This window comes from Bos indicus x Bos taurus, chromosome 23 (assembly GCF_003369695.1).
Source record: "Bos indicus x Bos taurus breed Angus x Brahman F1 hybrid chromosome 23, Bos_hybrid_MaternalHap_v2.0, whole genome shotgun sequence".
NCBI classification, from domain to species: Eukaryota; Metazoa; Chordata; class Mammalia; order Artiodactyla; family Bovidae; genus Bos; species Bos indicus x Bos taurus.
The window spans coordinates 21,533,636-21,544,681 of NC_040098.1; positions in this window are offsets into that span (position 1 = coordinate 21,533,636).

The following is an 11,046-nucleotide window of genomic DNA, read 5'->3' on the forward strand; positions in this document are numbered from 1 at the left end:
AGCAGAACTGAGAAGGCGGTCCAGAACAAGCAAGGAGGTGCAGGATGCCCCCTGCTGTTCGCTGAAGAACTTGCAGCTGCTTTCTGACCCAAGGAAAACGTTGCGAAGGTATGCACACCCTTGACCCAAATTTCCCTCTTTTTACTAAGATGATTCTCAGTAAGTTATTTTCTGTGACAGACGCCTTTCTATTGTTTCTGGCTCGATGAGTAAGAGAAAAAGCAAAAAGCATTTAGACCAACGGTGTGCCGTAAAGAGATCAGCGAGTTGGTTCCCAAACTTAGCTGCGCTTCAGAATCACCTGCAGTGTTTAAAACAAACTTTGATGCCTGCTCCCACCCTAGAGATTCTGTTTGAATCGGAATAGAATGTGGTCTGGGCGCGTTGGGATTTTTTTTTTTAACTTCTCCGGGTGATTTGGGGAGATTTTGGAACAAAATTTGAAATCCTCTGGGTTAATAAATGCAATTAAGGAAATCCAGACTAAAGAATTCCAAACCTGGAGTCCACGGAAGTTGGATCCATAGATGGTCTTCCAGAGGCCTTGGAAACCCCTGAAATATGTGGGCAGGTGCATTTTCCTAAATAAAAGATCCAGAGCTCTGAATCAATTTATCACAAAGATAAGAAACACTCTCCCTCTAAAAACATATTAAACATTTTTGAGTTGAGTTCCAAATGCCTTTGTGGGAGGTGGGTGGATCGGAAACAAGAGCAGCCAGAGCATTCCTGGCCATAGTTGGCATCGCCTGCATTTCTGAATGTGAGTGAGGACCTGCCATCCCTTTCGTTGTCTCCCCTGGCGGGAGGCAGAGTCTCCCGGCAGCACCACCATTTCTGGTATAGTGTCCATCGTCTAGATTCTGACAGCATTGTGTGCTCAATTGCTCAGTCACGTCTGACTCTTCTCAACCCTGTGTACTGTAGCCGGCCAGGCTCCCCTGTCCATGGAATTTTCCAGGCAAGGATACTGGAGTGAGTTGCCACGTCCTTCTCCACAGGATATTCCCCACCTAGGAAACGAACCCGCATCTCCTGCGTCTCCTGCATTTACAAGCAGATTCTTTACCACTGCGTCTCTCCCAGCACAGGGCACACTATACTGAAATTGCCTCTTTGGCCATCTGGTTCACACCACTCATTTGTGAACTCTATGGTGCTGGACTTCTCCTAGTTTCCTTGACCCCTTCTACTTAAAGATAATACACTTTCTCGATTATCTGCTTCAAGAATCAGTACAGTACCTCTGAAGGTAACCTACAAGGGAAAGGTGCCAACTATTTGTTTTCTTATTAAAATATTGTGCTTCGGCCTTTGAACTATGCACACGTGAAAGATGCTAAAAATTAATGAGGATTAATTCCAGTCTGTTCTTTCAAACATCTGCCAGTAAAGAAAATGATTGTTGATAAATATTGGAGCATAATGTGTACCGTCTGGTGAAAATCAAAGTTCTAGGAAACATTACTACTAAATATGGAATGTGAGGGAGAGGATTATGTTTGCACTTGAATTTCTCAATCTAGTTCCAGAAGGAGGGAGATGCATTGTATCTCCATAGATAACAGCTTCAATTATTTCTTCAAAACTTCAAAATGACTAATCAGTACCATCATAAGTCTTGTTTATGGAATTCCCTGGTGGTCCAGTGGTTAGGACTCAGCACGGTTATGCAGGGGCTTGGGTTCAATACCTAGTAGAGGAAATAAGATCCCACAAGCTGCCTGACAAGGAAAAAAAAAAGTCTTGTTTAAAAGAAGTTGGGGAACTTCCCTGGTGGTCTAGTGGTTAAGAATCCACCTGCCACTGCAGAAGATGAAGATTTGATCCCTGGTCCCGGAAGCTTCCATGTGCCTCGGAGCAACTATCCAGAATATAAAACTATTTTCCCATCTCCAGTACACCCATGTATGACCGAATTTCTGGCCAAGCAGAATGGCCATGCATGTCTTCTGGGAAGTATTCTCCCTGGCTAGACCTTAACTGTCCATCATCCCTCTCATTCAAGGTCATGAAGACCTGCTATTTCTCTCCAATTTAATTGTAGTTTCATTTTGTCTCTGACATTTTTTTCTTCCTTGCTCCCTCTCCAGTATTCTTGCCTGGAGAATCCCAGAGACAGAGGAGCCTGGTGGGCTGCCACCTACGGGGTCGCACAGAGGCGGACACGACTGAAGCGACTTAGCAGGAGCAGCAGCTCCTCCTCTATACCCCTTCTACTCCTGCCCAGACGATTACACAGACTTCATGATATCTGTCTCATGTTTTGCCTGGACCTCTCAGTCCTGCAAAAGAAACTTTTCTTAACATCCTAAGGATAATGAACATTTTAGCACCTAAATCTGATTTTGTCCTTCTCTCACCAAAAACCCAACAAATATTCCTCATTACTCTCAATTTAAAGAGCAAAGGCCTAGTAAAACCATTCATTCTAATCTCTGATTATGGTTCAATCCTCCCCATGGCTGCAAGTTGAGTAAACATATACAGATAAGGCACATGGAGCCTTTACTTCCTACATCCAGTTTCATTCCCACTGCCTGCCAGTCCCCACAAACCCCAGATTCTTCATGCTAATTCTGCTAGATCATTGTGTTTCTTACCTGCCTTGTCTTTGTCATACTTCTGAGTCCTTGTTAGGTTTTGTTTTCTTTTCAGTTCACCTCTGCTTGTTGATTTCCTATGAATCTACCCGTTGAGACCAGCCTCAAGTGGTACCTCATCTAAGAATGCTTTCCTAACATCTTCTTTCACCTTCTATACCCTTATATGGAAAGACACTTGTTCCTTCCTCAAGATTTTTCCTACATGTCTCTGTTATTTATATGATATGACACTGTAGTTAGTTTTCCTGTCTGTGTTGCTGGCCACATTTTGAGCTCTGTGGGGCCAAAGTCTGTGTCTTAATCATCTTCCATCTCCATAGTCAAGATTCAAGATATTGACCTGGCTCAATAAATATTTGTCAAGTGAAACATAATTGAAAAGTTTGACAAACCATGGGACAGTTAACACACCTGATGTACCTTTTCCTTTTCCAAGCCTTAAATCAAACATCCTGAGCTGTGTTATACAAATAATAAAAGGTTTAATATGTGTTTTGCTAAAGTGCCATGTCCTGGACTTGGGTTTAAGTGTTTTGTCCTCAGCTTTGTTTCCTTAAAACAGTTCATTTAAGAACTTGTCATTCTTAGGGACTTCCCTGGCGGTCCAGTGGTTAAGATTCTGCACTTCCAATGCAAGGAGAGGGGGTGATTCAATCCCTGGTCAGGGAACTAAGATCCCACGTGCTGTATGACACAGCCAAGAAATTTTTAAAAATAAATTTAAAAAAGAACTTGCTGTTTTTTGGCTTAAGAAGGAATATCAGCCATTCGGCAGCACATTGCGATTTTAAGCACGTGGGCATGATTTGATCAAGTCTCCACAGAGGCATTCTACAAAGAAGGCATTCTTGCATAAGATCAAATGGAAATAGAACTGCAAAGCAGGCATGGTTCTGAAAGCTTCCTTCTCTCTTGGCTAGTAAGAGAGGGATGATTTGATAAGATAAAATAGCCAATCTTTTGAAGGTATAATACCTTTGTTTCAATCTTGGGGACAGTGAGGTAATTAAATTAGTTTCTTCTTCACCTGGAGCACTGTGAAAGGTGGCATTGACCTTGAATTGTCCATCATTCACGTGCAATACTTCACACCTGTAATGTTCCCATTTTGCTATATGCTTTTCCACACAGGGCCCCAAATAATTTCTCACTTCATGGGTGAGTTGATGAGAAAGTAGGCCTCACTTAATAGTTTAATCAAAAGACAATAGATTTGCTGCTGCTGGGATCAAATCTCCATTATACTACTTATTCATTAAGTTTGGGCAAGTACCTTCAACTTTTTGAGTTTACCCATTTTTAACATAGTAAGAAATATCTCCTAGTGCCGTTAGGAGGAATAAGTAAGATAAAAGATGTAAAATTACCAGCACAAGGCTTGTCCCTTACTATGTACTCAATATTCCTTCTCCAAGTTCCTTTTTTTGAGAGGCTTATCTGTTATAATCTACTGTAATTAGAGACGAAACAGTAGGTTGGAAAATTTGAAATTTACTCCAAGACCCATTAGAATTGGGAGTTAAGATGGATAGAAGAACTGCTTACTCTGTTTATTATATGAATGAAAAAAAAAGAAAAGAAAAATTGCTTACTCTGACATGATGTAATGTAGTGTCAAGAGAAGTGGAACAGTCAGGAGATTTGATTTCTGGTCTCAGTCCAGCTTCATAGCTCACCTGCTGAGCCAATGCACAGGAGGTGGCCTCACAGTAACTGACTGTTGGTTGAAGAAGATCCTTTGGATAAATAGTTACTCCAACACCTCTCCTGAGCCATTCTCTGTTTTTATAAGTGATAAGAGCAGCATTAAAAGCCTCTGACAGTGTTTGTCTGCACCTAATGTATGTTGGAATGAATTTTAAGGTTAACTTAATATATGTCCTATGAACAGATTCTACCTTTCCCCTCGCTCCCTCTGCCTGTATAGTAGGCCCTCACCAGCAGTGTTATACAAGGTACCTAGAATAGTCAAATTCACAGTCAGAAAGTACATTGGTAGATGCCAGGGGTTGGGGGGAGGGGGGCAGAGGATGGGAAGGGGTTAATGTTTAATGGGGACAGAGTTTCAGTATAGGAAGGTAAAAAATTCAGTAAAAGGATGATGGTGAGTGTTGCACAATAAGGTGAACGTACTTAGTGTCACTGAACTGTATGGTTAAATATGGTTAAAATAGTATACTTTATATTATGTGACTTTTACCACAATAAAACAAAAGCATTTTTAAAAATATAAAAAATGAAAGTGGAGACCTTGAAAAAAAAAGCAGCATCTGAAAAATGGACAGAGAAGCAAACTTTTTTAGAAAGAGAAAATTGGACCCAAAATCATTTACTGATGGAAATTTAGTCAATATAAGCACTGCTGCTAAGTCGCTTCAGTCGTGTCCAACTCTGTATGACCCCATAGACGGCAGCCCACCAGGCTCCCCCGTCCCTGGGATTCTCCAGGCAAGAACACTGGAGTGGGTTGCCGTTTCCTTCTCCAATGCATGAAAGTGAAAAGTGAAAGTGAAGTCACTCAGTCGTGTCTGACTCTTCGCGACCCCATGGACTGCAGCCTACCAGGCTCCTCCATCCATGGGATTTTCCAGGCAAGAGTACTGGAGTGGGGTGCCATTGCCTTCTCCACAATATAACCACGGTACCACCCAATTCACCATCCCTACACACCCTGCCTCACCCCTTCAAGAGCCCATAGGGGTTTTTTGCATGATTCGTCTTTGGTGCCCTACCTGCATCAATTGATCTAAGGAAAAAAGGATTTTTTTTTTTCCTTGAGAGGGAATTTTCCCTTCTGATTTGATATTTTTTCAATTTTATTCTTTACAGCAATTACTATATATAGTATTTGACAGAGTGTGTCTTAAAGTTCTTCTTGGAATTTTAAACATTAATACTTTCAGAAGTATAAATGTTACAAACTTTAAAAACTATTTGAAAGCTTCATTTTTTTAAACTTTTTCATACAGTTGCCACATGTTTTAATGTTTTAAAAAATTCACATTTAATTTTAATTTTTGTCCCTCTCATCGAAGTTAGCAAATATTTGACAAACAAAAATTAAAACATTAGCCATTCAAAATTCACCAAAATGCATAAAGGTATAAAACTTGACATATTAACACTTTCAAATGATTTTTTTGTTGTTTGTAACATATACATTGTTGAAATGATGAAAGGCTTAAAAACCAATTTTAACATTTGAGGGACGTTCTGCACACTCAATGTCTTAGGCTCAGTTGGACTAACTTGCTTATATCTGAAGTCAGTTTTAAAGCAGCATTAATTTTGCTTGGAAAATAATCGTTTTATGGAAATATCTTAAATATTCAAAAGCCTTAAGAGTAATCAACAAAGTGGTTGTCACTTTGTAAGATTTTCAGCCATCTCTCTTCACAGCACTGAAACTAATATTAAATAAAAAATTCATAATGGTGAATACCATGGATAATTGCATCTTAATGTAGTCTGTTCTAGAATTGACTTATGAACAGGGTTGTTTGAAAACCTATCCTTCTTTCATGTCTATTCCCAAATCAGTTAGACTCTGTCTTTAATCTAGAAACAGTTACTACTTTTAAAAATAAAGATTGTAAATCACTTCACTGGTAATTTATGCAATTTTTCTCTTAGAAGTAATTGGAAAAACTAGTTTCATTTTAAGGCATTAAGTTCTTTCTTTCCTAATAAGTATATCTGTTTACAAGCAATTAAAATTTTTTTTAAATAACTTCACCTTAATTTCTGTCGCCTTCTTTTTTCTTTTTGTCTTTGGCCATGCAGCATGGCTTGTGGGATCTTAGTTCCCCAACCAAGGACCGAACCCAAGTCCTTGGCAATGAAAGCAACACAGAGTCCTAACCACTGGACTGCGTGGGAATTCCTTATTACTCTTTGAAATTCTCCTGTCAGATGCACTGAACACAGGAATTTGCAAGGTAGATAGAGCACAGAATTTAGGGACGGGAAAGCCAGGGATGGAAGGTGGAGTGTTATTTCTGTTGAACTCAGAAAAAGGTACAACTTGAAATTTCAGGTCATACATCAACTCTTACTTTGCATGATTACTCTATGCCAGACATTTTTACAAAATCATACTATAATAATCCTATGAGGTAAGAATCCTTAACCATGTATTACAGATGAAAAAGATTTTCAAAGAGGCAAGTGACTGGTCTAAGCTCATATGGCCAAGTGATAAAGCTAAAATCCTACCCAGTTGCTTAGCGATGATACCTGTCGGTGGCAGAAACTCAGATCTAGTTTGAAAAGTACAGCTTTATTCAGTTAAAGAACCTGAGACCAGAAAAGAACCTGAGATACATCCTCCTCTTACCTTCAACCCTCGCTGAAGACAGCTCTCTCAGTTCACTATGTACACTGCCCCCAGCCATTAGGTAGCCAAACAATTGAAAGTTTAAAAAAAAAAATTTGTTTTTTTTACCTTTTGATCCCGTTCACCCATTTCTCCCATCCCCACCCTCCACCTCTGGCCACCACCAATCTGTTCTCTGTATCTATTAGCTTGCCTTTGGGAGTTTTGTTTTGTTTTGGGGGCTTCCTTGGTTGCTTAGATTCTGCCTGCAATGCAGGAGAACTGGGTTCAATCCCTGGGTCAGGAAACTCCCCTGGAGAAGGGAATGGCTACCCACTCTAGTATTCTTGCTTGGAGAATTCCATGGACCGAGGAGCCTGATGCACTACAGTCCATGGGGTTGCAAAGAGTTGGACATGACTGACCGACTAACACTTTCACATATAGGAGAATCGTACGATATTTGTCTTTTTCTGTCTGACTTTTTTCACTTAGCATAGTGCCCTTGAGTTCCATCCATGTGCTATAAATGATGAGTTTTCCTTTTTTTTACACACATACTACAGTTTCTTCATCCACCTATCCATTGATGGACACTTAAGTTGTTTACATGCCTTGGCTATTGTAAATAGTGCTGCAGTGAATATGGGGGTCAGTCAGTCAGATCAGTCGCTCAGTCGTGTCCGACTCTTTGCGACCCCATGAATCGCAGCACACCAGGCCTCCCTGTCCAGCACCAACTCCTGGAGTTCACCCAGACTCACGTCCATCGAGTCGGTGATGCCATCCAGCCATCTCATCCTCTGTCGTCCCCTTCTCCTCCTGCCCCCAATCCCTCCCAGCATCAGGGTCTTTTCCAATGAGTCAACTTTTCGCATGAGGTGGCCAAAGTACTGGAGTTTCAGCTTTAGCATCATTCCTTCCAAAGAAATCCCAGGGCTGATCTCCTTCAGAATGGACTGGTTGGATCTCCTTGAAGTCCAAGGGACTCTCAAGAGTCTTCTCCAACACCACAGTTCAAAAGCATCAATTCTTTGGCGCTCAGCCTTCTTCACAGTCCAACTCACATCCATACATGACCACAGGAAAAACCATAGCCTTGACTAGATGAACCTTTGCTGGCAAAGTAATGTCTCTGCTTTTGAATATGCTATCTAGGTTGGTCATAACTTTGCTTCCAAGGAGTAAGCGTCTTTTAATTTCATGGCTGCAGTCACCATCTGTAGTGATTTTGGAGCCCCAAAAAATAAAGTCTGACGTTGTTTCCACTGTTTCCCCATCTATTTCCCATGAAGTGATGGGACCGGATGCCATGATCTTCGTTTTCTGAATGTTGAGCTTTAAGCCAACTTTTTCACTCTGCTCTTTCACTTTCATCAAGAGGCTTTTTAGTTCCTCTTCACTTTCTGCCATAAGGGTGGTGTCATCTGCATATCTGAGGTTATTGATATTTCTCCCGGCAATCTTGATTCCAGCTTGTGTTTCTTCCAGTCCAGCGTTTGTTTTTTGAATTAGTGTTTTCATTTTTCCCTGGAGAAGAAAGCCAGATTTCTTCCCAAACATAAGAGGGAGAAGCAAATCCTCTGAAAGAACCTGTCATAGGGTGATGACTCAGATATCAGGGCTTTGGAAAGGATGGGTCCCTTTGTCTCACAGGAGGGCTGAGCTGGTCCTATGCAGAGGCTGGGATCTTGAGAAGTGAAGACTTGCCCAAAGTGAAGACTCTAAGGGCCTTGGAAGAGTGTAAGAGGTCGCGATCAGTTACACCTTCAGGGGATACAGGCGGACTTCTCAGTAGAGATGACACATGAGGAGGGCTTTCCTGAAGGGCCGCATGGCTCTACCTTTGAGACATTCCACCAGAGGAGCAGCCGAGCAAAGGCGTGAGGGTCCTCCAAGGCTCTGAATGCTGTGGCCCCTGGAGACCCATTCACCTTTACCTACCAGTCCCATCCAAGGTTACTCCTCTCCAGCCACACCCACTTCCCTGCTGGTTCTCAAACTCACCTAGCAAATCCTGCCCCAGGGCTTTTGTATTTCCTTCCCTTCTCCCCTATCTCTTCCCTCCTCCCTCTCCACTCACTTGCCATCTCCTCAGAGACGTTCTCTCCAACTCCTTTCTTTTTTTAAATAAACTTTATTGGAATATGGTTGATTCACAATGTTAATTTCTGCTGTACAGTAAGGTGATTTTGTTATACATATGCATATATCTGGACTTCCCTGGTGGCTCAGACAGTAAAGCGTCTGCCTACAATGTGGGAGATCCAAATTCGATCCTTGGGTTGGGAAGATCCTCTGGAGAAGGAAATGGCAACCCACTCCAGTACTCTTGCCTGGAAAATCTCATGGACGGAGGAGCATTGTAGGCTACAGTCCATGGGGTCGCAAAGAGTCGGACACGACTGAGCAACTTCACTTTCACTTTCACTTCCTTTCATACATATATCCAGTCTTTTTTCTTTTTTTTCTTCTTTTAGCTTCTTTCCCCATATAGGTCATTACTCCAACTCTTCTTTCTAAAATAGCAATCCGTGTTATTTTCTGCAATCTTCCCTGTTTTATTTTGATCAGCGTTTTTCTCTACCTGGCACTGTATTTTATCTTCAAGTGTTTATCTTACCATACTCTGTCTCCCTCATAAGAATTAAGCCCTGTGCTTACACAGCATTTAGCAGACTTGGAAAGAGTCCCCCTTTCTGTATTGACCTTTTCCCTCTGCCTCAGAATTCCATCACCCACCCAGAGGGCTTCGCATAAAAACTCTTCCCAGTCAGAGTAAATGTCCCTCACAATTCATTTTTTAATCCAAAGGAGATTGTCTTATCCCCATTTAACCTTAGCTATCTTTTTTCTTGGACAGCTGTCTCCAAAGGAGCCGTTCTGCCTCTCCCTTGCCTGCCTGTGGCCTGGTCTGTGTCAGGTTCTCTGCTGTAATTCTTAGGACCTGTGTCAGATCTGGGACTAAAAATGTAAAGTGGGACCCAGTGTCCCAGTGATGCTTTTCTCCAGACTGATCAAGCTTTTTGGATGCAGACATATAGTTGGTGGAGGGCTGGGTATTCAAATTGAAACTTACAACAGTTGGGTGTTTAAGTTGAAGCTTACAGCAGAAGGGAGAGGGGAGGATATGGAGATTACCTACAAGGAGGGCCTCAGAGATGGATCCCGAAAGGTATGCTTAGAAAGTGGGAATGAAGGGACAGACGGTCATCCGTGGCTGTGACAGGAATTCCTCCCCAAATATCCACATCCTAATTCCCAGAACCTGGGAAGTTTACCTCATAAGGCAAAAAAAGACTCTGCAGATGTGATGAAGTTAAAGATCTTGAGATGGGGAGATTACTTGGGGTTGTCTGGTGGGTCATAAATGTGATCACAAGGCTGTTTATATGAGGGAGGTAAGAAGGTCAAAGGATTGAGGAGTTGTGATGACAGAAGCAGAGGTAAGAGTGATATACTTTGAAGATGAATGAAAGCTAGCTATGCACTCAGGGGAGTAGGTGACTTCTAAAGTGAAAGTCACTGAGTCATGTCCGACTTTCTGCAACCCCATAGACTATACAGTCCTTGGAATTCTCCAGGTCAGAATACTGGAGTGGATAACCTTTCCCTTCTCCAGGGGATCTTCCCAACCCAGGGATTGCATGCAGGTCTCACCCATTGCAGGCAGATCCTTTACCAGCTGAGCCACAACGGGAGGTGACTTCTAGATGTTGAAAAACACAGGGAAATGGATTCTTCCCTAGAGCCTCCGGGAGGAAACAACCCTGCTGACAGCTTGACTTTAGCTCAGTGAGACTGATTTCAAAGTTCTGATTGCACAATGATGAGAATAAATTCATGTTTCTTTAAACCTCCTCTTCCCTCCAAAGAAAAGACTGTAAGGACTGTCAGCTCCCAGGGTGTCCCCTGAATTTAATCAGGAAGCCACATTCATGGCATCATCATCATCATTATCATGGTCCTCACCATCCTCGCCCTTAACACTCTCAGGATCACTATCACTGCTGACAGGACCTCAGCAACAGTATTGACTGAGCTCTTGTTGTCTACCAGGTTCCTTGATAAGTGTTTTATATGTATTATTTAATTTCTTATCTATAATAACTCTCCATGGAAAAT